Genomic DNA, 25861 nt, shown 5'->3' with positions numbered 1-25861 from the left:
TTAAATTTATATCACATTCTGTGGCAAAGGGAAAATGACTCCTGTAGAAGAGAAAGTAAATTCTGTCCCTAGAAGTCAAATTGACAGAACTGAAATTTACATTAACTATGAGAAGAAAATTGCATTTTCTTTTAAATGCCATTTGCACTTTGTACTTTTTGCTGCTAGTACTCGTTATTAAAGTTGGTATGTCAAAGGCTTACAAACCACACAAAAGCTTTAAGAAGACCCTGATTGAGGCAGCTAGATGGAACAGTGGATAGTATCAGGCCGGAAGTCAGGAAGACCTGAGTTCAAATCTGCTGTCAGAGGCTTATTAGCCGTGTAACTCTGGGCAAATCATTCACCCTGTTTGCCTCAGTTTCCTCGTCTGTGAAATGCGCTGGAGAAGCAAACGGCTCCAGTATCTCTGCCAAGCAAACTCCAAATGGGGTCATGAAGAATTGGATGAGAAGGAACAACAATAAACGTATGTTTTAAAAAAACTATTTCCTTTACAGTAGCTCTACAGAAGCATCTCTTTCTAACTTCTCTATTACTGCTGATCAGCAATGTGACTAGTTCTTCTGTGGGGGACAAACATTGGGGGAAAGAGCAGAACTTTAAGGATGTCCTTGATCCTCCAGCGGTAGAAGAAACATGTGACAGGACAGTGTTTCTTGTGGCTTTAAATATCCTGTTCCCCAAACCTGGGCTGTTCTGAATCACAGCTCAGATAGCAAAGACCCAACTATCTCCAAGCTGGGAGTCTCCACTTACTTCCCTCTCTATCTCTGTCTCTGTCTCCATCTCCTTCCTCTCATTCTCCCTCTGTCCCTCTCTGTCTCTATTTCTCTGTCTCTAGCTGTCTCTTTCTTTCTCTATCTCTGTTTCTCTGTTTTTGTCTCTGTCTCTCTGTCTCTGTCTGTTTTTCTCTCCCTCTCCCTCTTTCTCTCCCCCTCTCTCTCCCTCCCTCCTCTTTCTCCTTCCCTCTCCATTTGTCCTTCTCTCTTTCCCCCTCTCTCCCTTCTTTTTTCTCTCTCCCTCCTTCCCTCCCTCCCTCTATCCTTCTCTCTCTCATTCCCTCTTTCTTTCCCCCTCTCCCTCCCTCCCCCTCTTTGTCTGTCTCTGCCTCTTCTGCAATTTGCAAACTCAGATTGTTCTATGTCCATTTTCATTTCCCTTTACTGATACTAGGGGAAAGGAGAGAAGAGGGAGAGCAGAGATCCCTTCAGAAGAGGCAATTTTAGGTGAGATGCCACATGCCACAGATGTACAGGGACTGTGCCGTGAGTACACAGGCAGTGAAAAACAGTGTGTGCCAAGAAATGGGAAGGAGGATGAAAAAGGAGGTGGGAGGCTGCCAAAGGCAAATTTTACTCACTCTATGAGTGTGTTTAGAGTGCCTGTAGCAGCAATGACTCAGTTTGCTACTGAAAAATTATCTTGAGTACTGCCTTCGGGTTTCTGATGCTTGTTTTATGTTTCGCTTTGTACGTTTTTCTTTCAACCTCCAAAAGAACTGAATTTATCATTAGGATTAGGGGCCATCAAATAGTTGGGATATTTTGATCATAGCCATGTAGCCTGATCTGTAAATATATCTGTGTTTTATTTCTAATTTGCTTGAAATTGAAATGAATTTGAGATTAAAATAAAGTGAATTCTCTCTCTCTCTCTCTCTCTCTCTCTCTGTCTTCCTGTTTATTTCTTTCTGTCTCTCTCTTTATCTCTGTCTCTTTCTCTATTTAGTTTATATTACCACCTGTGGGACATTCCCTCTCTCAATGCCCACTCAAATTAGGCAGGTTGGGTTCCCAGAGAACAAATAACTCTTTTCAGAGTTCTAAGGATAACTCTAGGGAGCTGTGGTTTGTAACACTCTCACCCTGTGTGCTCCCCATTGATTACCAATTAGTCAGCCAGACTTAATTAGCTTTTAGAAGCAGGTATTTACTGAAAAAGTATAACAAGCAAAAAGCTACCAAAAAAAAAAAAGAATACAGAACTGGGTAGACAGGATTTGTGGATACTCTTCCACCTACACACAAGTTCTCTGAGGAGACTAGGTTTAAACTTGAAAACCACGTGTAGACAAAGAACAAATTCACAGTTCAAGGTTATTAGAGGTCCTTTTCTCTCTCTGTGGAGACCTCATGAAGGTCTCTTAGGAACTCTTTTCCGCACTACAGAGACCACATTTTGCGATTCTTTTATTCCCCACCTTATTTAGCACATAGAAGGTGTTTAGTCAATACATATTAACTGAAAGCAATTAAACAAATTTGATCGAGCAAATGTTATTCTCTATATTTTATAAGTGAAGAAACAAACATGGAGAAGTGAAATGGGTTATTCATGGGCACACAGCTAATTGATGAAAGATTCAGTATTAGAATCCACGTATCCTGACCCCTTGATCTTTTTTTATTTTTTATTTTTTATTTTTTTAAATTTTATTTAATAATAACTTTGTATTGACAGAATCCATGCCAGGGTAATTTTTTACAACATTATCCCTTGCACTCGCTTATGTTTCGTTTTTTCCCCTCCCTCCCTCCACCCCCCCCCCCCAAGATGGCAAGCAGTCCTATATATGTTAAATATATTGCAATATATCCTAGATATAATACATATTTGCAGAACCAAACAGTTCTCCTGTTGCACAGGAAGAATTGGATTCAGAAGGTAAAAATAACTCGGGAAGAAAATCAAAAATGCAAACAGTTCACATTCGTTTCCCAGTGTTCCTTCTTTGGGTGTAGCTGTTTCTGTCCATCATTTATCCATTGAAACTCAGTTAGGTCTCTTTGTCATAGAAATCCACTTCCATCAGAATACATCCTCATACAATATTGTTGTCGAAGTGTATAATGATCTCCTGGTTCTGCTCATCTCACTTAGCATCAGTCCATGTAGGTCTCTCCAAGCCTCTCTGTATTCATCCTGCTGGTCATTCCTTACAGAGCAATAATATTCCATAACATTCATATACCACAATTTACCCAGCCATTCTCCAATTGATGGGCATCCATTCATTTTCCAGTTTCTGGCCACTACAAACAGGGCTGCTACAAACATTTTGGCACATACAGGTCCCTTTCCTTTTTTTAGTATTTCTTTGGGATATAAGCCCAATAGAAACACTGCTGGATCAAAGGGTATGCACAGTTTGATAACTTTTTGGGCATAATTCCAGATTGCTCTCCAGAATCTGACCCCTTGATCTTAATATTATATGTAATTCATTTTTAAAATGCAGAGTTGTAAGCATGTTTAATTATTTTTGTTGTTTAAAGGTAAATATATTATTTTATTTTGCTTTTTAAAAAAGTTTTTAAAGTTTTTAATTTTCAAAACATATGCACGACATATTTAACATATATAGGACTGCTTGCCATCTTGGTGGGGGGGAGGAAGGAGGGAGGGGAAAAAACGAAACATAAGTGATTGCAAGGGATAATGCTGTGTAAAAATTATCCTGGCATGGATTCTGTCAATACAAAGTTATTATTAAATAAAATAAAATTAAAAAAAAATATGCACGGATAATTTTTCAACATTAACCCTTGCATAGCCTTGTGTTTCAGATTTTCCCCTCCTTCCCATCCTCTCTCCTAGATGTCAAGCAATCTAAAATATGTTATACATGTTAAAATATATGTTAAATCCAATATGTGTAAATATATTTATACAATTCTCTTGCTGCACAAAAAAAAATCAGATCAAAAAGGAAAGTAAATGAGTAAGAAAACAAAATACAAATAAACAACAATAAAAAGATGAGAATGTTACATTGTGATGCACATTCAATTCCCATAGTCCTCTCTCTGGGTGTAGATGGCTCTCTCCATCACAAGATCATTGAAACTGGCCTCAGTTATCTCATCGTTGGAAAGAGTTCATTAGAATTGATCATCGTATAATATTGATGTTGTCATGTACAATGATCTTCTGATTCTGCCAATTTCACTTAGCATTAGTTCATGTAAGTCTCTCTAGGCCTATTTTATTTTTTTAAATAAGTTTTTTATTATACATGCAAAGATAATTTTCAACATTCACCTTGCAAAACCTTGTGTTCCAAATTTTTCTCCCTTCCCTTCCCTACTCTCCTCCCTTAGGCAGCAAGTAATCCAATATAGGTTAAACATATGCAATTCTTCTAAACATGTATCATGCTGCACAGGAAAAGTCAGATCAAAAAGGGAAAAAAGAAAAAAAAAAGCAAGCAAACAATAATAAAAATGATGAAAATACTATGTGGTTATCCACACCCAGTCCTCATAGTTCTCTCTCTGGATGCAGATGGCTCTCTCCATCACAAGTCTATGTAATTGAGCTGAATCACCTCATTGTTGAAAAGCTCAAAGTCCATCATAGTTGATCACAATCTTATTGTTGTTGTATACAATGTTCTTTTGGTTCTACTCACTTCATTTAGCATCAGTCCTTGTAAATCTCTCCAGGACTCTCTGAAATCATCCTGTTGGTCATTTCTTATAGAACAATAATATTTCATAACATTCATATACTATAACTTTTTCAGCCATTCTCCAACTAATGGACATCTAATCAATTTTCAATTCCGTGCCACTACAAAAAGGGCTGCTACAAACATTTTTACACATGTGGATCATTTTCCCTTTTTTATTATCTCTTTGGGATACAGAAACTACTGATTCAAGAGTATGCACAGTTTGATATCCCTTTGAATATAGTTCCAAATTGTTCTCCAGAATGATTGGATCATTTCACAACTTCACCAATACTTTATTAGTGTCCCAGTTTTTCCCACATCCCCTCCAACATTTATCATTATCTTTTCCTGTCATTTTAGCCAATCTGAGCGATATGAGATGATACGTTAGAGTTGTCTTAATTTGCGTTTTTCTAATCAAAAGTGATTTAGAGCATTTTTTCATATGACTAGAAATGGTTTTAATTTCTTCATCTGAAAATTATCTGTTCATATCCTTTGACTATTTATCAATTGGAGAATGGCTTGACAATACATTATTTTAAAATTAAAAAATGGCTTTTTGAAAAAACCCACCATTCTCTATAATAAGATCTACATTTATTAATGGATTTATTGAGGAATAAAGTACAGTACCAAGCTAACATTAAAAAAAAAATGAAGTCTTAGATGGATGGGTAAAGTATAGAAAACCAAAATACGTAAAATATCAGGAGGAAGTCACTTTTGGGAGAAGAAGGCAATTTTCTCTTTTCTCCCTTCACCAATAGTCATATCACTAAAAAGACTGGATCAATAGGAGACAATGCATCCCCTGGGAGCAGAGAGGGATATGGAAGACAAACATGGATTCAGGAAGACAATCATTCAAGAGAGGAGACAGTTTCGGAGACTATTATTCTTCTTGATGAGCAGAAGTTTTAACCTTAGACTTTAGAAAGAAGCAGACCTGAGAAACCAGCTGAGCTGCCCACCCAAAAGAGAGATACATTCAAGGGGAGCTGGATGGGATCTCTACAAGAAACTACAAGAAAAAATTTTACAAAGAAAGGATGATTTTATTTTTATCTTTGATATATTTTTATATATAAAATACATGTGTCATTCACTCTTCCCCAAGGATGATGTATATATTTATTGGAATTTTTTTCAAAGGTAGATAGAGGGAATAGGTTTATTTCTATCAGTTATTCTTACTATGTCACATTAAGAATGCATTTGCTAAAAACTAATTTTAGTGGCTGATTGTAAATGGGAAACATATTGTTGGGTACTCATGAATTAGCAGTAGCCTCCTGTGATCCTTAGAGTTATAGTTGTCTCATTGTCCCTCTTGTTTCTGAACCCACTAGGGACCTAAGTTATGAGGGAGAGTTGTATGCCTTATAAGAGGCATTACATAAAGAATCGTGATTTGTGGAAAGAGTTTTGAATTTAAAATCATAGATCAGGGTTTGTATCCTAGTTTTGGCATTTATTACTTAGGTGAGCTTGAGCAAATCCCAATCTCTCTGAGTCTGTTTCCTAAACTGGAGTAGATGATCTTTGATGTCCCTTCTGGTTCTAAAACTATTTTCTCTATAGATGAAATAAATTGTAATAGATCAATGGAGAGATGTAAAGTGCATTTAGAAAATTTGGAGTAGGAAAGATCATCACTTTTTGTGCATCCCATGTGCTCATTAGGTTTTATCTCAGACTTTAATTATTTTGTATATCTTATCTTACTTTAGTAAGCTTCTTTAAGACAGTGTGTCTTATTTCTCTTTGTCTTTTCTCCAATAACCAGAGACTTAAATAGATATTTGTATAGAATGACTCTCTAGAAGAGATATAGAGGAAAATTTTAGATGATGTGAAAACAAGATATCATTAAAATAAGATTTTTACAAGATAAACTTTTGGGGAAAATGTATTCATAAGAGGACTTGTTTGAGTCATTGACAAGTTTTCATTCTGTCAAAAAATGTATTCATAAGATAAAATAAAACAAAACTAAATCAATGGGGGAGGTCAAATAGTTAGAAAACTAAATCTTAAGAGGTACCAAGAACTACCTACTAAAAAGTGTACTTCTCAAAAGAAAAACTGAATAGCCTCCATTGGAAGCCCTTTCAGCATAATTTTGATCATGTTTTAGTTCTGCAGAGAGATTCTCTTCACTTCAAATGCAAAACTCCATAGTCTTCCTGAATAAATATGAATAAAAATGCACTGACAACAACCAAGTATAGGCCATTTTCTCTACTTCAACTCCAGCCATGTTGATCTATTTTATACCAAAAGTACTAAAGTATTTTCCTTTTGCAATAGATGCTCCTTCTTTTAGAAAAGTGGGTGCTCATCACCACCCACTAAACTGGCCCCATGTTTTCTTTGCTAACTGCAAAGACAATTATGTGTATATTCTAAGGCTGGCTATAGAATGCTAGCACATGTTTTGATTTGGCAGAAACCAAATGCCTAGGAAGGCATAAAAATAATACAATTATATAGTACTTCAGGGCTAAAAAGGGATTGCATTGCTTTGATCTTACTTGATCCTTACAATGACATTGTTGTGTAACTAGTAGTTCGAATATCATTATTCTCATTTTTATTTACTTAGTCAGGGTTAAATGCTAATTTGAGTGATCTGTGGCAGACAACCTCTTGTTGTTAGTATCATGATCCTTTAAGGTAAACCTTTTGATTCCATTCAATTAGAAAAGCATATAGTAAGCACCTCATAGGTACCAGATGATATTAGGGACTAAGGATACAAAGGTAGAAGTAAAAGAGGCTTGCTGTCAAGAAACTTACATTCTACCTCTCCCATAATAAGAGAAAAATGTTTTGAGTTTTGTAGAGAAAACAAGGTAAAAGGCTTGTTTATCAAAGGCATCAGAATAAATGCCCGAAGCATCAAACTCAACTGTCTATAGAACTGGTCATATAAAAAATTTGAGAATATTTAATATAGGAAAAGCAGTTAAGAAGTTTTTGTTCAGTCATGTCCAACTCTTCATGTTCCCATTTGAGGTTTTCCTGGTGAAAATATTGGAATGGTCAGCCATTTCCTTTTCCAGTTCGTTTTACAAATGAGGAAACAGAGGCAAACAGGGTTAAGTGATTTACCCAGGGTCATGAAGCTAGGTTGGATTGAGGTTGAATTTGAATTCAGGTCTTTCTGACTCCAGGTTTGGTTCTCTATCCACTTCGCCCCTACCTGCCCCACAATTGGAAAGATAGGAACATCTATTGGTCCAACATGAAAAAAACTCAGCCCCAAAGAAGATACAAAAAAAAGTACCTCTTTTCCTTCTTTACAAAGGTGTAGGACTATGGGTGCTAAATATTGCATATAACGTGAAATTTAGAATGATTAATTTTTCTAAAGTGCCTTTAAAAAAAACAAAACAAAATAAAACAAAGAATGGGTCACTGAAATGGAAGGCCTGGGGGAGAAGAGTGACATTCAGAAATGAAAGTGATTTAAAATCAAAAGATGTCAATAAAAATAAAAAATAAAATAAAAAACCGAAATCGAATGAGCTGCATTTGAATTTCCTTTTTGTCCATGGTTTTGCCTTCACTTTTAGTATGACTTGAGGAGCAGATTGCATGAGCTTTCGGTGGAAAAGGGCAAGAAAAAGAATTCTGAGATCTTGGAGCTGAGAAGAGACCTTAAAGAACACCAACTTCAAATTCCATTCTCTATAAATGAGGTAAATTGTGATCCATCAATGGAGAAATCCAAAGTGCTCTTGGGAAATTTGAGGAGGGAGAGAATGTAGCATTTTGTATATCTCTCATTAGATTCTATTTAGTTCATCTTCATTACTCTAATGTAAACTTCTTGAAATCAGTGTGTCTTATTTGTATCTTCTCCACTAAAAGACATTTACCACGTATTTGTCAAATGAATGAATATATGGATAAAGGGTTGGCAACCTGAGTTCTGGAAAGTTGTCTATTTCTAAACCTTTACATGTGTTCGTGTGTGTGTGTGTGTGTGTGTGTGTGTGTGTGTGTGTGTTTGGGCAATTTCCTGGTTTTGCCTAAATAGGAGGACAAATGAATAGCTAACTAGAAATTTCCAGAGGAATAGGTTGTATTTTGAATTGAGGAGAGGAGGAAAATCTATGGAAGTTTATGAAACAGGAACTTAAAAAGCAGAGAAAAAGGAAAATAGCCATGGGAAAAATTCCAAATGATACAAAAAGTTTCCACTTAAACTACTTGGAATCATTTCATATTTTTAATTCCAAGAATATAATTAATATATGAAGTACCAAAATGCTAAATGCCATTTTCAAGTATTATGCATATATATGTATATATGTATACGCAATATACATATGTATATTGAAAAATACACACATATCTGAAGATAGCATATCTATGTGCATATATATATAAATACACACACACACACACACACACACACACACACACATACACATATACCCAATCACACAATTTTTGGTGGTTTTGTTTTTGAGACGAGGTTTCCTTCTCTCTCTGAGCCTGGAAGCTCAATCCATTGCTGATGTGTATAGAAACTTTGACTTACTATCTCTAAGGTGGGCTAGTTCACCCCTTGTTGGGCAATTTTTTGAGATTCTCTTCTCCAGAAACCCTCCACATTGATTCTGGACTTAATGTGGACATCAGTTGGCTATTGACCTACTAAAGCTCAGAACTCTCAAACTCCAGTAATCCACCTGGCTGAGCCTCTCCAGTGGCAGGGATTACAGGTGTGTCACCACATCTGGCTCATATCATATTTCCACTCACGATTCTCACTAGTTTCCCTAGGAGGGTTACTTCCATTGTCCAGTCAAAATATTCCACTTAATTTTCTGTCTCCCCTCTCTTTGCCTGTGCTCCATAGCTGAAATGCACTTTCTCCCCATTTCTTTCTCTCAGAATCCCTTGCTTTCCTCAAAACTAAGTTCAGCGGCTAGAGGAAGCTTTAGGGGATCTCCTTTGTTGTTACTGTTCTCGCCTTCCTTCTTAAATGGTTGCTTATTTTATGATATATATGCTTTTTTTTTTTTTTTTACAAGTTGTTTCCCTCCTGTCAAAGGTAAGCTAACTGAGGGCAGAGATTGGTTTTTTTAAAAAACCTTCCTATCTTCAGTACCTAATAGAGCTGGCTAGGTAGTAAATGTTTATGTTTGGGGCTTTTTGTGGATAATTTGTGTAATATAAAACAGTCACAAGGCCCTGACTCCTGACCTTGTTGTCCCTGGTATTTAACTGTGAAACAGCAATCTGCACACTGAGCTACTTCCAGCAAGATTAGTACCTGTACTATTGAGTTGCTATCAAGTAAGATCAAGTTATAGAAACCTTGAACCTCTTGATCTTAGAGGGATTATGTGTGCCTGGCAACCCCTGCCCTCTCTCCCTGGTTCCCGTAAATATACCTTAGTTTGCATAGAGGATTTTTTTTTGACATGTTTGTACCCCCTCCTTCAGGGAGAACCAGCTATTCCCAGCCCTCCTGGAAAACACCCTCCTGCAGGTGGCTTGCCCACCTGCAGCCAGAAAGAGGCATTAAAAACAAAACAAAACAAAACTGAGAATTGTGACTAGAGGAGATTGGCTCAGCACCCTCCATGACCATAGCTCTTGATTTGTGAGTATGATCATATAATTTTGGCTATTTCTGCCTTTATTATTTATTTCCTTGAGGTTGCACCTGACTTCCAGTCCCAAATCCTCTGTGTCCTCCACCGATCCCATCTTGCCAATAGACTCCCTTCTGAAACAGCAAATCCAACATGTCAAGTTTTCATTTTGCAGGAATCCTGAAATCCTCTGAACCCTTCTTGGAATTGGAGTCAAGGATAGAATTCTCTTGAGATGAACCACTGCTGGACTGTTCTGGCCAGCAGTTAGGAGATGGGATTACTTCTGATATTAGGTGGGTCTTGGACAGCTCTAAGGATATCTGAAGGAGATTGGCTACATATTGATGACGTCTGTTTCATATATTTTCTTACCAATTAATTTTCTGTTTAGAGCTTACGAGCTTCCCCTAGTCATGAGAAAGGCCCATTGGGATGCAATGATCCACCCTCCCTAATACTTCCATCTACTTTCCTCCCCTCACTGAGGTCCCCTTTTAGATACTGCCACTGAAGCCCGCCAGCTCCAGGCTGCTTCACTTTGGAAGTCACTCGGTACTTCTTTCCACACCTCCTGAATAACTCTGCTATTAAGAGCCCCTGGCCACTGCTATATTCCTAGTCCCTCTGATCTCGTACCTCACCCACTGATGAGCCACACCAGAGATGGGCCAGTTATCCCTGGGGCAAGTCCTCGTCACACAAATCAAGCAAAGAGCTGCTGTTTTATGTCTTCAGGCTGAAGACCAATGGGTCACGGGGGCAGGACCACGTGGTCCTATTTGGCCAAGAAGAACTCTAGACAAAGGTGAACTTCTCTTGCTGCCCCAAGATTCTGGCCATTGCTCATGACACGGAGTTCTGAGCAGAGCCAATGCAGGAAAGAGAAGCATGATAAAGACAAAATCCTGGATTTCCCGGAACTATGAGCCAGTTATCCCAATGGGATCAGGGAAGCATCATAAACAGAATCTTGAGATTCTGGGCACTGCAATTGTGATTCTGACCCTCATCTGTTCACTACGGATAGAGTGAAGCTGCCAAATCTGGAAACAGACTGGTGATAAAGCAGCAGCTTTAGGATGTGGCCTTCAGGGTCAAGGGATAGATTGTAATATAAAGTTATAAGATATGACATTCAGTCTCCAATCACCTACGTATACCTTGCAACAGCAAACTGTTCCAGGAATGTGATCGTTCATGGAAGTTTTGTATTCTTGGCAAGTTGGCCCTTATTCCTAGGTGGGATGTAACGTAATATTTCTAGCCCTTCTGAATACACCAAACTGCACCTGGCTCTGCCATCTGGGCCCCTGATGAGCATACAGGCCCTCAGCAGGTATGACTCAGTGATTATAACCATGAAACCCTGGGTATTCTGTTTATACACTGCTTTTTCATCAGGTCTTATTAGCCTACTACCTTGCCTTTAGTCCGTTCTCTGCTATACTCTATTAACAAATCACTAGCTGAAGCATCAGTCCAACATGTCCAGTTTTCATTTCATAGGAATCCTGAACCGCTCTGGATAACCCCCAGAACATAATTGCCCATTTTATGTGCAACACATGTTAAGGTGCAACCCCATGTTCCTGAACACAAATACATCACTGTAACTTTCACTATGTCTGGTTAAGTCCTCAAAGATTGTCTAGATGACGTTTCACAACCAATTTTTGGAAAACAGCTCTATGCTGGCCTGAGAGAACAGAGAAGTAATTTAAAGGTGATTTAAGATACTTGAGTACTTCCAAAAGTCAGTACTTTAGCCAAGCCAAGGATTTCTTTGGATAATATTTTCAAAAAGAGAGAGACAGACAGACAGACAGACACAGAGAGACAGAGAGGATGGAGAGAGGGAGAGAGAGACAGAGAGAGACATACACAGAGACAGACAGAGAGACAGAGAAACAGTCTTTCTTTAATACATGATTACTTTCAATACCTGACAAGAGAAACTGGATTCCTAGAACAAGAAAAGGAAATGGAATTGCTAACAACTAAATTAGCCCAGAGGCTTTCCTCATAACAAATAGCTTCTTGTGAGAGATTTCTTTGAGAAGGCTGTGGAGCTATAGAAAATGAAAGTGTCTCCATTCCACATAAAATACACAAACTCTTAAAAGCAGAAATTTTAAAAAATGACTACAAAATAAATAATTTTAGATTCAAAATTTAGATGGATTTTTCAAGTACATTGCTTTATTAAGTTCCACAGTATCCTTGCTGGGCATTTTCCTGCTGGGAAGAATGTGAAATAGGAAGTTGAGAAATGGGTGCCCAATCATCTGGCCCCTAGAGGGTGAGGCAGAAAGCAAGACAGAAGCAATAGTGGGAAAAAATTGGCGCCCCAGATGACCAAAAACTAGAATGATTGCAGCGGCTCTGAAATGTAACGGATGCAATTCTGAGAACTGGAGTAGAATCCAGGCGAGATCACAACTATCGATCTATACCACAGTCCAGCCTTGATGCAAAGTTACTTCTCAATTGTGCTCTAATTTCTCTGTTAATCCAGATGTCAATTAGGGTCAATATATTGATTACAGCTTACCTATTTAGTCCTTTACCCCCTAACATTAATGATCTTCTTACGTCAATGATAAAGTGGTACTTTATAATTTCCCCAGTTGTATGTTCAGTTAGTCAATACATTTGCAGAAAAGGAAAACTTAAAAGAATGTTAAATATTTATGTAACTTGTACTAAGATCATTGTGGAGACTATTGTTCCATATTCCTATTATTCTGTGTAGCAGCCTTTATAATGTGATATCTCATGATTGCAGTTTAGAATATATAAAATGCCCTAAGTTAGTAAGACAGGAATAATTAATGTATGCCCAACTTCATAGGAAGTGGCCCAATCCATCAGAAAGGGATTGCTGATTTTTATTGTTTGTTGCGTCCAACTCCTCATGACCCTATTTGGATTTTTCTTGGTACTGGAGTGGTTTTCCATTTCTTTCTCCAGCTCACTTTACAGATGAGGAAAATGAGGTAAACAGAACAGGATAAAATGACTTGCCTAGGGTCACATAGCTAGTAAATGTCTAAGATCATATTTGAACTCAGGAAAATGAATCTTCCTGACTCAAGGCCTGGTGCTCTATCCCCTAAGCCATTTAGCTATGAGTTTCTGATAAATTGACTTGCCCCCAGGAATGGGGGGTTGACCTTGGGTTTGGGGGGGATTGTTTGTTTTTTGCCATTATTCTGTAAGTATAATTGGATGAACCAAGGAAACATTACTAAAACAGTTCATTTTGCTATAACGCGACATAAAGCATTTCCAAAAAAGCACCAAGCTCTGTAAAAAAAAATCACACAGTAAAAAATGATACAACACTCCAAAACTTCATAAGTGATATGAGAGGGGTGGGGGAAGACAGGAACCTATTTTTTAAAAGTACATCTTAAATAGGGAAGAAATACATAAATACTACAATAAACAGTGGCCACACCCCAGCCTCAGGCTGCTATAAAGCTTGCACCCCAGTTTCCTTCCACAACTCCTACTGCACCACAAGATAATACATTAAATATGGCACTTTACATTGACAGAGACCTGATGTGTGATTGTTGAAGAAGATTTCGAGTGAAGATTAAAGCTACCTTTTCAAGAAGTACATATTTCCTTACATTTTAAGATAGAAGTTGTGAAAGGTGATCTGCTTTTTCCTACTAATATCCTTTAAGAGATGAATAAAACTCAGTGGAGTATGGGGTGGAGAGAAAAGGAAAGGAGTGAGTATACACAAGAATTATATCTTGGAGATGTTTGTGCATTTAAAATTGTTTCATATGTACTATATGTAGACTAACCCATCCTAATTTCTAATTCTAAATCTTAAAGGGAAAGAGAAGATAGTTCATTGACTCTGTGGCCTTGTCTTTCCCTGCAGAAAGTATTTATTATGCAATAGGTCTTTGGATAGCTTCTGGGCCCTATCTGTTTGGTTGCTAGAATCATTATCCTTAGATTTTAACAACCTGTGGGATTAACAAGATTCCCTCCATGAATACCTCAATTTCCCAGTGGTTGTTTCTGGTGAGAAATGGGCCCCCTCTATTGGCGATCTACACACAAAACTATGGAAAAACTAGAGGGAATAAACCGCTAATTTTATACCTTCATGGATAAGAAGGCCATTAGTAGAACTTCCAGAAATAGTGACCTTTCATAGTATTTGAAAGTATATTTTTTTAATTCACCAAAGTTGTCTATAACAAATTTCCTGCTGCCATCGTTTTCAAAAGACCATTAGATTATTTATTGGCAAAAAGACAAGAGCATAACACCCTAAAATCTCTATATAATGTTATTATAATTACCACCGACTTGTTCAATATTAAATATAGGGAGGATTGTTGTTGTTCTTCATAAAACGGAATGTTTTACGAATGCTTTAAAAAACATAGTTTCCATTTCCTAATATCACCACCTTCTCCCTGAAACCATTTTTAAAAAATTTAGAATATTTTATTTTTCCAATTACATGTAACGATAATTTTCAACATTCAACATTAATATTTTGAGTTCCAAATTCTCCCTTCCTTCCTCACCTCCCTCCCCCCCCAAGACAGCAAGCAATCTGATATAGGTAAAACCATTTCTTGCAGCAAAACGGTATCATTGATCATTTCCGACAGTATATATCTCAGTATCTCTACCTAGAAGAGAGGAGTATATTTCATTATTATCAATAAACATTTGTCAATGTTCTTTTTAAAGTCAGGCCAACAGTTGAAATGAACTAAAATCATACATATTGGAAAAAAAAAAAACCCAAGTCATGTTTCTTTTGCTAAGTGCTTAAGTTTCATAGAGAAATTGAGATCACAGAATCTTTATTATTCCTTAATGCTATATTTTCCCATTTCTTAATTTTTTTTGGTTATACATGTTTATTAACTTTTTAAATACTATTTCTTTATGACTCATGTTGGGAGAAAAAATCAAAACAAAAGGGAAAAATCACGAGAGAAGAAAAAAAAAACAGAAAAAAGAAGTGAATATAGCATGTGTTGATTTACATTCAATCTCCACAGTTCTCTTTCTGCATGCAGATGGAGTTTTCTATCACAAGTTTATTAGGATTGCCGTGCATTACTGAACCACTGAGAAGAACCAAGTCTTTCATGGTTGATCATTGTACAATCTTGCTATTACTGTGTTCAACGTATCCCTGGTCCTGCTTGTTTCACTGAGCACAAATTCATATAAATCTTTTTGGGGCTTTCTAAAAATCTTGGTCATCATTTCTTATAGAATATTCAGTTACCTTCATATACCACAACTTGTTCAGCCATTCCCCAATTAATGGGCATCTATTCATTTTCCAGTTCTTTGCCACCTCAAAAAGCTGCTGCAAACATTTTGGCACATGTGGGACCTTTCCTTTTGATTTCCTTGGAATATAGATCCAGTAATGATACTGCTGGGTCAAAGGATATGTACAGTTTGATAGTCCTTTGGACATAGTTCCAAATTATTCTCCAGAATGGTTATCATCTGAAAATTATGCATTTCCTTTGACCTTAATGCAATTTTAAAGCAGCAATTTATTTTTCCAAATACATGTAAAGATAGTTTTCAACATTCAATTTTATAAAACTTTGTGTTCCAAATTTTTCTCCCTCCCTCATTTCCCCCCTCCTCCAGTCAGTAAACATTCTGATATAAGTTAAATATGTACAATTCTTTTAAACATGTTTCCATATTTGTCATGCTGTGCAAATATATTCAGGTTAAAAGGGAAATAATGAGAAAAAAGGAAAAAAGAAGCAAACAAATAACAACAAAAAGGTGAAAGTAATATAATGTTTTTTTGTTTTTTTTAGGTAGAAAATTTCATACAGATCAACCTATACCTACCATTGTAATCAACTCTTTTACAATGAAAATTGTATGCTTAACAGAGATATCTGTAAGTTCTGCTAATGGGCATTTCTTTTAAAAATATTAATCAAAGTAATTTGACGTATAATTATAAGGTAATCACAGAATCTCAGACTACCTAAACTGACTCATATGAAAGAGAATTCCTTTATAATATATCAGAGAAATAGTCAATCAGCCTTTGCTTGATGATTTCCAGTGAGGACTTCTAGGAGTCAGGAATTACCGACCTAGCACCAGGTGAGTGGATATGCATGAGTTCTGGACTCCAGAGCAGTAAGAACTGGAAGTGATGCTACGTTTGGGTATGAGCTTGCATAATGGGGTAACCCATTTCAAGACAGCTTATTCCACTTTGGTTAGTATTACTCTAATTGGGGATACAGCATACACACAGCTATGTACCAAAAAGTCTATAAATAAGAATAGAGGTTAATCTCAGAAGGAAGAGACTAAAATAGAGGAGAACTCACTAATTAAATAGAGAAAATTACTTCCTACTACAAAGTATATAATGTAGATCTGGCTCATGTACAGATCCCATCCGTTTGCTAAAATGAAATATCTATGTGGAGGCCATTTGCTACTTCTGGAGAAATTGTGAGAACTGAAGAATGGTTCACATTTTCTCACTGAGTTCACTGGTCTATGGTGGGAATGATGGGAATGAATCTTTTTTCCCCCACTGGCTATTTCAAAAGGGACTGAGTCAACAGCCACCATGATTTGGGGGCAGCTAGGTTCTGTTCTAGATGCAAGGAATAGACTTTTTTTTTTTTTTAATAACTTTTTATTGATAGAACGCATGCCAGGGTAATTTTTTACAGCATTATCCCTTGCATTCACTTCTGTTCCGATTTTTCCCCTCCCTCCTTCCACCCCTTCCCCCAGATGGCAAGAATCCTTTACATGTTGAATGGGTTGCAGTATATCCTGGATACAGTATATGTGTGCAGAACCGAACAGTTTTCTTGTTGCACAGGGAGAATTGAATTCAGAAGGTATAAATAACCCGGGAAGAAAAACAAAAATGCAAGCAGTTTATATTCATTTCCCAGTGTTCTTTCTTTGGGTGTAGCTGCTTCTATCCATCTTTGATCAGTTAAGGCTCTCTTTATCAAAGAGATCCACTTCCATCAGAATACATCCTCAAACAGTATCGTTGTTGAGGTATATAATGATCTCCTGGTTCTGCTCATTTCACTCAGCATCAGTTCATGTAAGTCTCGCCAGTCCTCTCTGTATTCATCCTGCTGGTCATTCCTTACAGAACAATAATAAGGAATAGACTCTTTAGTCTGAACCAGGAGTTCAATCCAGAGGGACCCATGAATCCAGGCAAAATATTATAATCAGCCTAGTTGCAAATGATCTGATGTTCCTGGGTCCAGGACTCCAAACCAGTGCAAGCCTGAAGTGATGCTATCTTTAAATATGAACTTGATGGAACAAAGGCTATGTGAGAACTAAGATGTGATCCCTTCCCCACCTATCCCAGTCCCAAACAAGGTGGTATCCTGGAAATTGAAGCACTACAGTATTAAAGGAAAATGTTTGTTTTTGCTACATCTGTGAAGTAAATATTTCTTTGTAAAAGCCAATTAATAATTAAATGGCTAAATGGAACTGGATTACCAGGCACTAATCCCCTAAAATGAGGGAATACTGCTAGTATTGGCTGGAGCTGAAGTGGAAAAAAGACATTCCAAATTCCTCAAGGTACTTGAGAGGCTGGAGGCAGAATCATGGCAGACAAGCTAATCTCTGAAAGAGTTCAGTTGGAGTCAGCCCCAGTACAAATATAAAGAACTTACAAGTAGGGACCTGTAAGTAAGTAAGAGAAAGACAAAAAATTCAGACTGGAGGCAAATTAATAATAGCTCCCCAGTATAATACCATGGTTTATGAATTATTTCCTCACAACAATTTTGTGCAGCAGGGTGTGTCAGCATTCTTAACCACATTTTACCGATGAGGAAAGGGAGGGGGCTAAAAAGGGGCTAGAAAGAAAGCTAGAAAACTGATTTGACACCCTCCTTCCCGGTCACAAAGAGCTAGACTATTTGAGGGGATTTAACAAACCCTTTTGATTCCAAAAGGTTGAAAAACCTGTGTTTCTGAGCCAGATTTATGTTGGTCCTAAGGGCAAAATCAAAATGTGGTGAGAGTGAGTCAACAGCAAAAAAGATTTTTTTGCTACATAAAGATAACAAGGATATAGATAGACACTTTGTGGTATGCACTGGCAATTACAGCTCTCCATGTCACCCACATTTGGGAAGCCAGCCTAGGTTGATCAGTAGCAATAGCATTCAGGAGATTGAAAAATCCATACGGTCCAAAAAGAAACACCCTTTTCTCTGAACTAACAGTGGGAGTTTAGGGTACTTAGCCAATTAGTTAAATAACTTAATCAAAATAAGGTATTACCCCTAGTCTCCATTCCATCTCCAAGCAACTATTTGTTCCACTAACAAAACTGCATTTGAATTCTTTAAAAAAAATTTTTTTTAAAAATTTAATGAGTAGCTTTTTATTTCCAAAATATGTACAAAGATAGTTTTCAACATTCACTCTTGCAAAATCTTGTATTTCAAATAATTCTCCCTCTTTTTCCTTCCCAGCAAGTAATCCAACACGTGTTAAACATGTACGATTCTTCTAAACATATTTCCACTTTTATCCCTGCCTTTGAATTCTTATTCTATCCTTTACTAACTGTGAGCAAGTGAACTTAATTTCTCCCATTCTCAGTTTCTTCATTTGTCAAATAGATAGAATATCAAATAATTACACCCCTGATAGATTTGTTATGAGGATCATATGAGACTGAAAGACAAAAGCTAATCTAAGAGAGGATTTTTTTATTCCTATGCATGTTCTGTGCACCTTAGGAATCTTCAGGAGCAAACTCTTACAAAGATACTCCTTGAGATTTACATGTACTGATACTAAGTGAAATGAGCAGAACCAGGAGATCATTGTACACAGCAACAAGATTATATGATGATCAACTCTGATGGATGTGACTCTTTTCAACAATGAGATGATTCAGGTCAATTCCAATAATCTTGTGATGAAAAGAGCCATCCACACCCAAAGAGAGGACTGTGGGAACTGAGTGTGATTCACAACATAGCATTTTCACTCTTGTTATTGTTTGTTTGCATTTTGTTTTCTTTCTCATTTTTTTCATCTTTGATCTGATTTTTCTTGTGCAGCATGACAATTGTGGAAATATGTATAGAAGAATTGCATATGTTTAACATGTATTGGATTACTTGCTGTCTAGGGGAATGGGTGGGGGAAAGGAAGGGAAAAATTTGGAACACAAAGTTTTGCAAGGGTGGATGCTGAAAATTATCCATGCATATGTTTTTTTTTTTTCAATTTAATTAATTAATTAATTAATTTTATAAATAACTTTTTATTGACAGAACCCATGCCAGGGTAATTTTTTACAACATTATCCCTTGCACTCACTTCTGCTCCGATTTTCCCCCTTTCTTCCTCCTCCCCCTTCCCCAGATGGCAAGCAGTCCTTTACATGTTAAATAGGTTACAGTATATCCTAGATACAATATATGTTTGCAGAACTGAACAGTTTTCTTGTTGCACAGGGAGAATTGGATTCAGAAGGTATAACCCAGGAAGAAAAACAAAGATGCAAGCAGTTTATATTCATTTCCCAGTGTTCTTTCTTTGGGTGTAGCTGCTTCTGTCAATCCTTGATCAATTGAAACTGAATTAGCTCTCTTTATCGAAGAGATCCACTTCCATCAGAATACATCCTCAAACAGTATCATTGTTGAAGTATATAATGATCTCCTGGTTCTGCTCATTTCACTGAGCATCAGTTCATGTAAGTCTTCATGCATATGTTTTTTAAAATAAAAAAAAAAACTTTAATAAAAAAGTAAACTTCTAAAAAAAAAAACAACAACCAAAACCAAAGAACACTTTGTAATGCCGGAGAAACTGAGGCAGGAGAGAGATTAGAGAGTTTTAATATTTTTATTAATGGGAGAATAAGATTGACTGGACAGGACTCTAGTCTCAGATTATCCAGTCAGACAAAGATAAGTATACTGGGACTAAGGAATTCATGTTGGTCCCAGGGCTGGAGGAGACCAGCATACAACTGCCAGCTGCCATACTCCAGCAATGAATGGAGGAACCCCAACTTCTTAAATACCTTTTTGGAGACAAAGAAAAGAAAGGGAGGGAAAGTTTTTATCAGGGAGGGGAAGCCATAAAACCCTAAAAAATCCGGAGACAGGATGTTTGAATACAAAGAAGTAAAGATATTTTGGGTTATCTTGGAATATTTAAAGGAATATTGTAAATCCTTGAGGATACAAAACAGTCAGGAATCTACTCTTTTATCTTGCTAATTTATAACCCGAGAGCGAATAATCCTTAGTTTTACTGGGTCAGAGACAGAACAGTTAAGGAAACTGGGACAAGGGAAACTTGTACAGGGAAACTGAGTCAGGACAGTTAAAGAGAACTGTGGCATAACAACTTCTCGCTGATGAGAGAGTTTGTATCTAGCCTGTTTCATGCCTTCCGGCCCCACCTTCCACCTGAGGGATAAATTCCTTGGGCCTGAGCTTCTTTTACTTCATCCTCTATTCTGCTTGCTTGGCTGTTTCAAATGAATAATCCCAGTCCCTTCAGGTGAGAAGGTTGTCCGCTGCCTGGTTGAAGTACAGAGCTGATCTGGGGGATGAGGATGGGGAGTGAGTTTGACAGCAGTGGTTCTGGACTTTCAGAGCCTGACTCTAAATTCCTCAGCTTCACCCGCCCTATGAATTGAAAGAATATCAGTGATAACTTATTGTCATAACCTGCTGGTTGGTCTCCCAGCCTCAGTCTCTCTCCATTGTACTCTGTCTCCATCCACCTATCAAACTGATCATAAGCACATCATGTTATGTCCCTATCATTTCTTCTCACCTCCTACCTCCTGTCAATACATCAGTGGCTCCCTATTACTTTCAGGATCAAATATGACATTTTGTTTGACTTGGGAAGCCTTGCGTAATCTGGCTCCTTTCTACCTTTCCCATCCTCTTACACATTACTCATGCCCGCACACTCACTTCGGGGCATTTAAGTGGCTATCCCTATGCCTAGGATTCTCTTCCTTCTCATCTTTGCCTCTTGACTTTCTTTGGCTCTCAGCTAAAATTCCACCTTCCATAAGAAGCCTTTCCCTGCTCCCTTAATAATGATGTCCTCCTTCTGAGATTACTCCCAATTTATCCTGCATAGTTCTTGTTTGTACATAGTCGGTATATTGTCTCCCCATCCCACTCTGATTTTTTGCCTTTCTTTCACTGTGAAGCTACGGACCCCTAAGAAAGCGACACTGTGTACAGTTTATATGTGGAGAGACTGGAAAGAGAAAAGTGGATAAAGATGGAGGGCAAGAGGCAAAGTGCAAACCTTAATGGCAGATGGAAGATCTCCAGAGCTTAGATACATGAAAAAAACTAGCCTCCTAACATGTCCCTTAATTCCCAGTAATTGCCCTCTCACGGACTACTAAGAGCACAATCTCTATTCAGATTATTCTCTCTGATTAAGCTAAAATGTTCTCTCTCTAATCTAATTTGTATAACTTTCCTACAACTGTTTTACTATTTGTATTTACTACTTGATAAATATGTTTACTTTCTATCCATGATTATCTTGCGTGTAATAAAAGGGTGGAATACTCAGCGAGGTTGCCAGGGTCAGCTTCTCCATAGTCTGACTTTTTTTTTCTTCTTTTAGGAATTATATTGCTTTTAGCTGCTTCCTTCCTTTGATAACTGTCTGTAGCTGTCTCTGTCTACAAGGCATGACTGCTCTTTAAAATGTTCTTTCTCCTACTGATCCTATTGGATCAGTGTTTCCTGCTTTTCCTACTGGAACTGATTGTAGTTCCAATCAAATGGCCAGTGTAGAGAAGGAGAGAAACTCTTCACCCTCAATTGATGCCCCCTGGTATAAATAAAATGCCAAAATTGCCTCCAGCTCTTGAATTCTTTAACTTATCTAAGGGCCAATCATTTAGAGCCTCCAGAAATGTGGTTTATTTGCTTGCTCATCCCATCACACTGTTCTCTTTCACAATCCAATCAGAGAAATATCTGAGTTTCATAAAAGGGATTGGTGGTCATTAAGTACATCTTATTCATACATTAAAACCTACCTCATCATGGAAAACTACAATCTGTATTACATCAATTGGGGGAAACCTGTCCCTTACTCATTTTCTTTTTATTTTACTTACTCATGTTCTTGGTATCCCCGTAGAATCTAAGTTCCCTGAAGGCAAAGAATATTGTATTTTTGTCTTTGTATTCCAATTCTTTTTTTTAATATAAGGCAGACTTGTATTTTATTTCATTATTTCATTAATTTTTAAATTTGGTTGTTAGGGAAAAAAACCACTAACTAGATAGTGAATTCAAAGAACAGGGTTCTAATCTAATTTTTCTCAATAATTCAGCAGTTCAGCATTTATTACTCACCTAGTATGAGTCAGAACTTATGCCAGGTTCCAGGAATTGTGTATTCCAATTCTTAGCAAAATGCTTGGTCTATGCTAGATACTTAATAAATGTTTGGTGACTTGAAGTAGTGGCTGTAAACCTGTCTAGGGAAAGTTCCTCTGGGATGGGAGTCTATGGGATCCCCTTCAAGACCACTACTGCAGGGCTTCAGAATCATAAGACCTTCTTGGAGGAAAAGTTCAAAAAGTTGTCCTTGCTCATTGATAAGTTTTAAAAATAGAGTATTGCATGGATTCAAGACAGGCACTTCTTAAGTAAAATATGACCTTGGAAGCACACAAGTGTGAAAAACGAAAGGCAAACACTATTTTTATTTTATTTTATTTTTTTGCTGAGGCAGTTGGGGGTAAGTGACTTGCCCAGGGTCACACAGCTAGAATGTGTTAAGCGACGGGGACTAGATTCGCACTCAGGTCCTCCTGCCTTCAGGGCCGGTGCTCCCCAAGCGCTCCTCCTGGATCCGAAAGGGGCCATGCTCCGAAGTCAGTTATGTAAGGAAGCTCCGCCCGCCCACCCTGCAAACTCTCCTGTTCACCTGGAGTCCGGCTCATGCAGGTTTGCCCAGATCCTCCTTAGTGTGATCTCATTTCTGCTTCATCCATCTCACTCTCTGCCTTCTGCCCCAACACGTTCCTTCACTCATGTCTCCCTCCCACATTCTCTCCCCGCCGCCATCTGTCCAGAGCCATAACCAGCGATGCGAGCACCTGGCCGGGCGGCCTGAAATGCCCCATTGTAGAGATGTAAGGTCAGGGAGAGAGCAGGCGCTGACATCCCCGTTGTAAGCTGTCCTTCTGCCAGCCCAGCCCTGACATGTGAGTGCATTATCCATGTGCCTGCCCAAAACATGGCATCTTCCCAACACTTTCTGTTTTCTTCTCTGAGCCCACAACGAGCCCGAGAAATGGATATTTGCAGCCCCGCGGTAACCTCACAATGTCAGAGACCGAGATCCGGATCGGGAGCCAACTGCCCAGCAGGAGGAGGTTGCCACAATCAGCGGGGAGAACAAGTGTGGCCCCCACGGGAGAAGGGCTGGGGAAAGCCTGAGGGGAATGGGTGGAACAACAGCCGAAAGGATTCAGAAAGTCCAAACCGTGAGGGGCCGGCCAGGAAATCTGTCCCTTTGGCCTGTTCAGGCAGGGCTGGTGTGAAACGAAAGGTTAATATTTCAGCAATCCTCCATAACTGTTTTTCCCTTTTGGGGGTAGTTTTATGTGTGTGATGGGGTATTGTTTTAAGTTTCTATTATTGTTAATGCTCCTTTAGATGTCTTCTGGGTTTTAGGGATTTTCAGTGGTGGAGGAAATAAATCAGCATTCTATGTCTGACTCCATATAGTACAATGAATACCTTGGGTGATTCTCTAGACATAAACCATACTATTTATTATTATTATTATATCTTTTTAGAGATTCCCTAGTATGGAAAATGAGCCATCAAGAAAAAAAGAGAAAATCCAGACCTTCACTTTGTCCATGTGAGACCTGAGCTGGAGTGCCTTATGGATTGGAGAGCCCCTGGGCCACAGGTCATATCTTGGGGACTCATTCAGGATCTGAGGGATTGAGTCCCAGAAATCTCAATTACTTAACTTCTTTCTGGGATGTCCCACACATGCAGTGGATAGAGCACTAGCCCTGAAGTCATGAGGATCTAACTTTAAATCCAGCCTCACACACTTACTAGTTATGGGATCCTGGGCTAGTCATTTTACCCCCTTTGCCTCAGTTTTTTCATCTGTAAAATGAGCTGTAGAAAAAAATGGCCAACCACTCCAGCATCTTTGCTAAGAAAACCCCAAGTAACGAAATAGCATCTTCTCTGAATTTGTGTTATTCCTTTTTGAGATACCCTGGTTATCTTAATTTTGGTGAGTCCTTGATCTTTATTTGGTGTCACCCTTGTGTTCGAGCCCATCAAAGCCTGCCCATTTTACTCAACATCTCTCTAAAAAGTCCATTTTCTCCTCTGTACCACTCTGGTTTCAGGCCCTTGTTATCTCACACTTAGACTATTGCAATGGCCTGCTGGTTGGTCTCCACTGCCAAAAATCTTTTTCCACTTCGGTCCATCCTCTGGGACAAAGTGATTTTCCTGAAGCACAGGTTAGACCACGTCACTCTCTCAGTGACTTCTAGCATCTCTAGAATCAAATACAAAAGCCTCTTTTTTGAAAGCCCTTCATAACCTAGTCCCTTCTTACCTTTCTAGTCTTCTTACACCTTATCCTCATCCTTACATGGTAATCAGTCCAGTGACCCTGGAATCCTTGCTGTTATATCAACAAGACCCTCCATTCCTCAATTCCAGGCATTTTTGTTGCTTGTCTCCCACACCTAGAATATTCTTCCTAGTCACCTTTACCTCCCGGTTTCCCTGGCTTCCTGCAAGTCAGAAGGAAGGGAAGGGAAGGAAAGGGAAAGAAATGGAGAGGAAGGTAAGGATAAAAGAGAAGGGAAGGATAGAAAGGAAGAGAAAGATAGAAGGGAAGGGAAGAGAAGGGGGAAGTCTTTCCCAGTTCCCTCTTAATTCTATTGTCTTCCCTCTGTAAGATGGCCAAGTAAGTGGTTACAATTGCCAAAGCTCCCCAAACCTCTTCTATAATGACCCCAGAAAACATGTCAACAGTCATTTTCCCATCCCACAGATGTTTAGGAAGTAAAAAGAAAGATTTGTGGGTACTGGGGTGAGAAATGGTCAGGAGCACAACCCAGTTATTGGACAATGACCATGGCAGAAATGCAAAGTCCAGCATTTAGGGATGTTAAGGGATTAGAAATCTGGGCAGAGATACCAGAGGACCCTATCACTGGGTATAGGATTGGGTGCCATTTAGTAACTCTGTTGCCTATTACTCAATTCCAGGAGAGAAAGGAGTCCAACCTGTGAAAGGACCAGAAGGGCAGTGAAAGGACCTTTTCTTGAATTATACCAATCTGTTGGTATAATTATATTTAAGAGGCCTCCACACAGATATGCAGAAGCCGCAGAAGGACAGAAAAAACAGATACTTAAGTTAGTCATCCTTCTCAGAAGTGAGCAGAGTCCAACTCTAACAAAGTCTAAATACAAAAAATAAGGTGAGAAAATGAATGGATAACAACAATGACAACAAAAAGAACATGAGCAAAAATCTCAAAAAGGAAAGCAAATGGGATACAAGCACTGGGAAAAAGGAAAATTCAAGTAAAAGAAGCATTCAATGAAAACTTTATACAATGGAGAGGGAAAAAGAAGGGGATCAGGCAATAGCTGAATCTCACTCATCGGAATTGTTTCAAAGAGAGAAAACACACACACACACACACACACAC

The 25861-nt window shown here is 38.2% G+C and overlaps 1 long non-coding RNA gene across 4 annotated transcripts; it reads left to right on the top strand.

The window, feature by feature from the left end:
• The first annotated feature begins 596 nt into the window (after positions 1–596).
• On the top strand, positions 597–25861 carry LOC127564470 (uncharacterized). 4 transcript variants are annotated; one of them, XR_007954277.1, is made up of 6 exons: positions 597–1229; positions 8041–8166; positions 10253–10373; positions 13641–13823; positions 15921–16006; positions 23957–24373. It is a non-coding gene; the product is annotated as an uncharacterized LOC127564470 (long non-coding RNA). The 4 variants fall into 4 exon arrangements; XR_007954279.1 differs by lacking the exon at positions 597–1229 and adding an exon at positions 25413–25861 and having other exon boundaries at positions 5954–8166; positions 23957–24075; XR_007954278.1 differs by lacking the exons at positions 597–1229; positions 23957–24373 and adding an exon at positions 19599–23948 and having other exon boundaries at positions 5953–8166.

This window comes from Antechinus flavipes, chromosome 5 (genome assembly GCF_016432865.1).
Source record: "Antechinus flavipes isolate AdamAnt ecotype Samford, QLD, Australia chromosome 5, AdamAnt_v2, whole genome shotgun sequence".
NCBI lineage: Eukaryota > Metazoa > Chordata > Mammalia > Dasyuromorphia > Dasyuridae > Antechinus > Antechinus flavipes.
The sequence above is the reverse complement of the archived record's forward strand: the minus strand, read 5'-3'. Positions and strand labels throughout refer to the sequence as shown.